A 6190-nucleotide genomic window follows, 5' to 3' on the forward strand; every position below is an offset into this window, starting at 1 on the left:
TTTTTAATTTCTTTGCCCTTGTGATAGAAAATCAGTTGACATCAACTCTAACTTTAGCATCTTTCTTTTAAGCAGAGTAGAAAGTGCTATCAAGTTGGGGTAGATGTTTGCTGACTAAGTCACCTCTGTCCACCATGATTCTGTTCCATTTGTACTCCTCTTCTATCCAATTTTAAATCCTGGATTTTCCTTTGGTGGTGAAGACTTTAAACAGACAAGATTTTAGTCTGCCACCATTGTCTCTATCGGTACCCTCACAAAAGCACTGACTTTGATGCTGTATTTGGTAAGTGCTATTTGTTGGGGTAGTTTCAATTGACATGTGCTACAATAGAGTGTTGTCTTTTGGAATTTACAGTGACATCTGCATCTAAAACACATTAAGATCACTTCAAACAGGAGCATTGATTTGTCCTTTGTTCATAAGTGCTTCTCTTTGGGGTAGTTTTAATAAGGACAAGAACAACAAGCAAGACTGAACCCATTTGGTATGGAATTGCAGTGTTTACTATTACCTTTTTGTTCTTTGCTAATTTTACATCTTCTCGTCTTGATATTCCAACAAGTTGGAGTAACATGGGGACACTCCTTTGCATCTGCCTCATTTTTAATTGATAGAAACCAGTTGAGGTCAACTCTAACTTTAGCATCTTTCTTTTAAGCAAAGTAGAAAGTGCTATCAAGTTGGGGTAGATGTTTGCTGATTTAGTCACCTCTTAGTCCTATTCTATTCAATTTTTAATTGCAACCTAGTAATGTTTGGAAAGAGAAGCAATCATAATTCTGTTTTAGAATAACTGTTTCTCATTTGGCCAGTGTTGTCCCTGTTTATATTTTTATATTATGGTTTTGTCCATCATGCACTTCTACCACTTGCATCCAAACAGCAGCATACACACAGTAAACACTAGAGGGTGTGAGTTTGCATGAGAGTGCTCCCGTTGTTTACTGGTTTTGCACCTGGAATTGGTATAGCTTGTCAAATGGTCTCCTAATTTCTTCCTGCTGCAGGACACATAAAGCCTAGATGCATTTGCATCAAGTCAATTCAAATGTGTAAAAAATCCCATCACTTTCAACAATGCAGAGTTGTTCTGAAGACTTTCAGCCAGCAATCAAAACTTGATTAGCGTTCAAGAAAGGCTGAGTGTTAACGACTGTGGCAAAACCATAAGGCAAGTGCACCCTTATAATGGGTCCTGGCAAAGTACATGTCTCATATCTGCTCTTTCTAACAGCAGACAACAAGATGCGTGTGGCACTGCCTGCCAATGATTTCTCTTGCTGCTAAAGACTATGAACTGACAAGGTTTTAATCTGCTACTATTGTCACTATCGGTACCCTTACAAAGGCACTGACTTGGATGCTGTAATTGGTAAGTGCTATTTGTTGGGGTAGTTTCAAGTGACCTGTGCTACAAGAGAATGTTGTCTTTTGGAATTCAGAGTGGCATCTGCATGCCTTGCTTATTAAATTTCAATCTAAAGCACATTAAGATCACTTCAAACAGGAGCATTGATTTGTCCTTTGTTCATAAGTGCTTCTCTTTGGGGTAGTTTTAATAAGGACAGGTACAACAAGCAAGACTGAACCCATTTTGTATGGAATTGCATTGTTTACTTTTACCTTTTTGTTATTTGCTAATTTTACATCTTCTCGTCTTGATATTCCAACAAGTTGGAGTAACATGGGGACACTCCTTTGCATCTGCCTCATTTTTAATTTCTTTGCCCTTGTGATAGAAAATCAGTTGACATCAACTCTAACTTTAGCATCTTTCTTTTAAGCAGAGTAGAAAGTGCTATCAAGTTGGGGTAGATGTTTGCTGACTAAGTCACATCTGTCCACCATGATTCTGTTCCATTTGTACTCCTCTTCTATCCAATTTTAAATCCTGGATTTTCCTTTGGTGGTGAAGACTTTAAACAGACAAGATTTTAGTCTGCCACCATTGTCTCTATCGGTACCCTCACAAAAGCACTGACTTTGATGCTGTATTTGGTAAGTGCTATTTGTTGGGGTAGTTTCAAGTGACATGTGCTACAAGAGAGTGTTGTCTTTTGGAATTTACAGTGACATCTGCATCTAAAACACATTAAGATCACTTCAAACAGGAGCATTGATTTGTCCTTTGTTCATAAGTGCTTCTCTTTGGGGTAGTTTTAATAAGGACAAGAACAACAAGCAAGACTGAACCCATTTGGTATGGAATTGCAGTGTTTACTATTACCTTTTTGTTCTTTGCTAATTTTACATCTTCTCGTCTTGATATCTAACAAGTTGGAGTAACATGGGGACACTCCTTTGCATCTGCCTCATTTTTAATTGATAGAAACCAGTTGAGGTCAACTCTAACTTTAGCATCTTTCTTTTAAGCAAAGTAGAAAGTGCTATCAAGTTGGGGTAGATGTTTGCTGACTTAATCACCTCTGCCCACCAAGATTCTGTTCTTTTTGTAGTCCTATTCTATTCAATTTTTAATTGCAACCTAGTAATGTTTGGAAAGAGAAGCAATCGTAATTCTGTTTTAGAATAACTGTTTCTCATTTGGCCAGTGTTGTCCCTGTTTTTATTTTTATATTATGGTTTTGTCCATCATGCACTTCTACCACTTGCATCCAAACAGCAGCATACACACAGTAAACACTAGAGGGTGTGAGTTTGCATGAGAGTGCTCCCGTTGTTTACTGGTTTTGCACCTGGAATTGGTATAGCTTGTCAAATGGTCTCCTAATTCCTTCCTGCTGCAGGACACATAAAGCCTAGATGCATTTGCATCAAGTCAATTCAAATGTGTGAAAAATCCCATCACTTTCAACAATGCAGAGTTGTTCTGAAGACTTTCAGCCAGCAATCAAAACTTGATTAGCGTTCAAGAAAGGCTGAGTGTTAACGACTGTGGCAAAACCATAAGGCAAGTGCACCCTTATAATGGGTCCTGGCAAAGTACATGTCTCATATCTGCTCTTTCTAACAGCAGACAACAAGATGCGTGTGGCACTGCCTGCCAATGATTTCTCTTGCTGCTAAAGACTATGAACGGACAAGGTTTTAATCTGCTACTGTTGTCACTATCGGTACCCTCACAAAGGCACTGACTTGGATGCTGTAATTGGTAAGTGCTATTTGTTGGGGTAGTTTCAAGTGACCTGTGCTACAAGAGAATGTTGTCTTTTGGAATTCAGAGTGGCATCTGCATGCCTTGCTTATTAAATTTCAATCTAAAGCACATTAAGATCACTTCAAATAGGAGCATTGATTTGTCCTTTGTTCATAAGTGCTTCTCTTTGGGGTAGTTTTAATAAGGACAAGAACAACAAGCAAGACTGAACCCATTTTGTATGGAATTGCATTGTTTACTATTACCTTTTTGTTCTTTGCTAATTTTACATCTTCTCGTCTTGATATTCCAACAAGTTGGAGTAACATGGGGACACTCCTTTGCATCTTCCTCATTTTTAATTTCTTTGCCCTTGTGATAGAAAACCAGTAGACATCAACTCTAACTTTAGCATCTTTCTTTTAAGCAAAGTAGAAAGTGCTATTAAGTTGGGGTAGATGTTTGCTGACTTAGTCACCTCTGCCCACCAAGATTCTGTTCCATTTGTACTCCTCTTCTATCCAATTTTAAATCCTGGATTTTCCTTTGTTGGTGAAGACTTTAAACAGACAAGATTTTAGTCTCCCACCATTGTCTCTATCTGTACCCTCACAAAAGCACTGACTTTGATGCTGTATTTGGTAAGTGCTATTTGTTGGGGTAGTTTCAAGTGACATGTGCTACAAGAGAGTGTTGTCTTTTGGAATTTACAGTGACATCTGCATCTAAAACACATTAAGATCACTTCAAACAGGATCATTGATTTCTCCTTTGTTCATAAGTGCTTCTCTTTGGGGTAGTTTTAATAAGGACAAGAACAACAAGCAAGACTGAACCCATTTTGTATGGAATTGCATTGTTTACTATTACCTTTTTGTTCTTTGCTAATTTTACATCTTCTCGTCTTGATATTCCAACAAGTTGGAGTAACATGGGGACACTCCTTTGCATCTGCCTCATTTTTAATTGATAGAAACCAGTTGAGGTCAACTCTAACTTTAGCATCTTTCTTTTAAGCAAAGTAGAAAGTGCTATCAAGTTGGGGTAGATGTTTGCTGACTTAGTCACCTCTGCCCACCAAGATTCTGTTCTTTTTGTAGTCCTATTCTATTCAATTTTTAATTGCAACCTAGTAATGTTTGGAAAGAGAAGCAATTGTAATTCTGTTTTAGAATAACTGTTTCTCATTTGGCCAGTGTTGTCCCTGTTTTTATTTTTATATTATGGTTTTGTCCATCATGCACTTCTACCACTTGCATCCAAACAGCAGCATACACACAGTAAACACTAGAGGGTGTGAGTTTGCATGAGAGTGCTCCCGTTGTTTACTGGTTTTGCACCTGGAATTGGTATAGCTTGTCAAATGGTCTCCTAATTCCTTCCTGCTGCAGGACACATAAAGCCTAGATGCATTTGCATCAAGTCAATTCAAATGTGTGAAAAATCCCATCACTTTCAACAATGCAGAGTTGTTCTGAAGACTTTCAGCCAGCATTCAAAACTTGATTAGCGTTCAAGAAAGGCTGAGTGTTAACGACTGTGGCAAAACCATAAGGCAAGTGCACCCTTATAATGGGTCCTGGCAAAGTACATGTCTCATATCTGCTCTTTCTAACAGCAGACAACAAGATGCGTGTGGCACTGCCTGACAATGATTTCTCTTGCTGCTAAAGACTATGAACGGACAAGGTTTTAATCTGCTACTATTGTCACTATCGGTACCCTCACAAAGGCGCTGACTTGGATGCTGTAATTGGTAAGTGCTATTTGTTGGGGTAGTTTCAAGTGACCTGTGCTACAAGAGAATGTTGTCTTTTGGAATTCAGAGTGGCATCTGCATGCCTTGCTTATTAAATTTCGATCTAAAGCACATTAAGATCACTTCAAACAGGAGCATTGATTTGTCCTTTGTTCATAAGTGCTTCTCTTTGGGGTAGTTTTAATAAGGACAAGAACAACAAGCAAGACTGAACCCATTTTGTATGGAATTGCATTGTTTACTATTACCTTTTTGTTCTTTGCTAATTTTACATCTTCTCGTCTTGATATTCCAACAAGTTGGAGTAACATGGGGACACTCCTTTGCATCTTCCTCATTTTTAATTTCTTTGCCCTTGTGATAGAAAACCAGTTGACATCAACTCTAACTTTAGCATCTTTCTTTTAAGCAAAGTAGAAAGTGCTATCAAGTTGGGGTAGATGTTTGCTGACTTAGTCACCTCTGCCCACCAAGATTCTGTTCCATTTGTACTCCTCTTCTATCCAATTTTAAATCCTGGATTTTCCTTTGTTGGTGAAGACTTTAAACAGACAAGATTTTAGTCTGCCACCATTGTCTCTATCGGTACCCTCACAAAAGCACTGACTTTGATGCTGTATTTGGTAAGTGCTATTTGTTGGGGTAGTTTCAAGTGACATGTGCTACAAGAGAGTGTTGTCTTTTGGAATTTACAGTGACATCTGCATCTAAAACACATTAAGATCACTTCAAACAGGAGCATTGATTTGTCCTTTGTTCATAAGTGCTTCTCTTTGGGGTAGTTTTAATAAGGACAAGAACAACAAGCAAGACTGAACCCATTTTGTATGGAATTGCATTGTTTACTATTACCTTTTTGTTCTTTGCTAATTTTACATCTTCTCGTCTTGATATTCCAACAAGTTGGAGTAACATGGGGACACTCCTTTGCATCTTCCTCATTTTTAATTTCTTTGCCCTTGTGATAGAAAACCAGTTGACATCAACTCTAACTTTAGCATCTTTCTTTTAAGCAAAGTAGAAAGTGCTATCAAGTTGGGGTAGATGTTTGCTGACTTAGTCACCTCTGCCCACCAAGATTCTGTTCCATTTGTACTCCTCTTCTATCCAATTTTAAATCCTGGATTTTCCTTTGTTGGTGAAGACTTTAAACAGACAAGATTTTAGTCTGCCACCATTGTCTCTATCGGTACCCTCACAAAAGCACTGACTTTGATGCTGTATTTGGTAAGTGCTATTTGTTGGGGTAGTTTCAAGTGACATGTGCTACAAGAGAGTGTTGTCTTTTGGAATTTACAGTGACATCTGCATCTAAAGCACATTAAGATCA

General features: G+C 38.2%; 1 long non-coding RNA gene across 1 annotated transcript; it reads left to right on the forward strand.

Moving 5' to 3' along the window:
* The first annotated feature begins 2408 nt into the window (after positions 1 to 2408).
* LOC148679976 (uncharacterized) lies at positions 2409 to 5613 on the forward strand. Its single transcript, XR_015942464.1, has 2 exons — positions 2409 to 3278; positions 3884 to 5613. It is a non-coding gene; the product is annotated as an uncharacterized LOC148679976 (long non-coding RNA).
* Positions 5614 to 6190: the final 577 nt, after the last annotated feature.

Source organism: Danio rerio, chromosome 4, assembly GCF_052040795.2.
Source record: "Danio rerio strain M-AB ecotype USA chromosome 4, GRCz13ab, whole genome shotgun sequence".
NCBI lineage: Eukaryota > Metazoa > Chordata > Actinopteri > Cypriniformes > Danionidae > Danio > Danio rerio.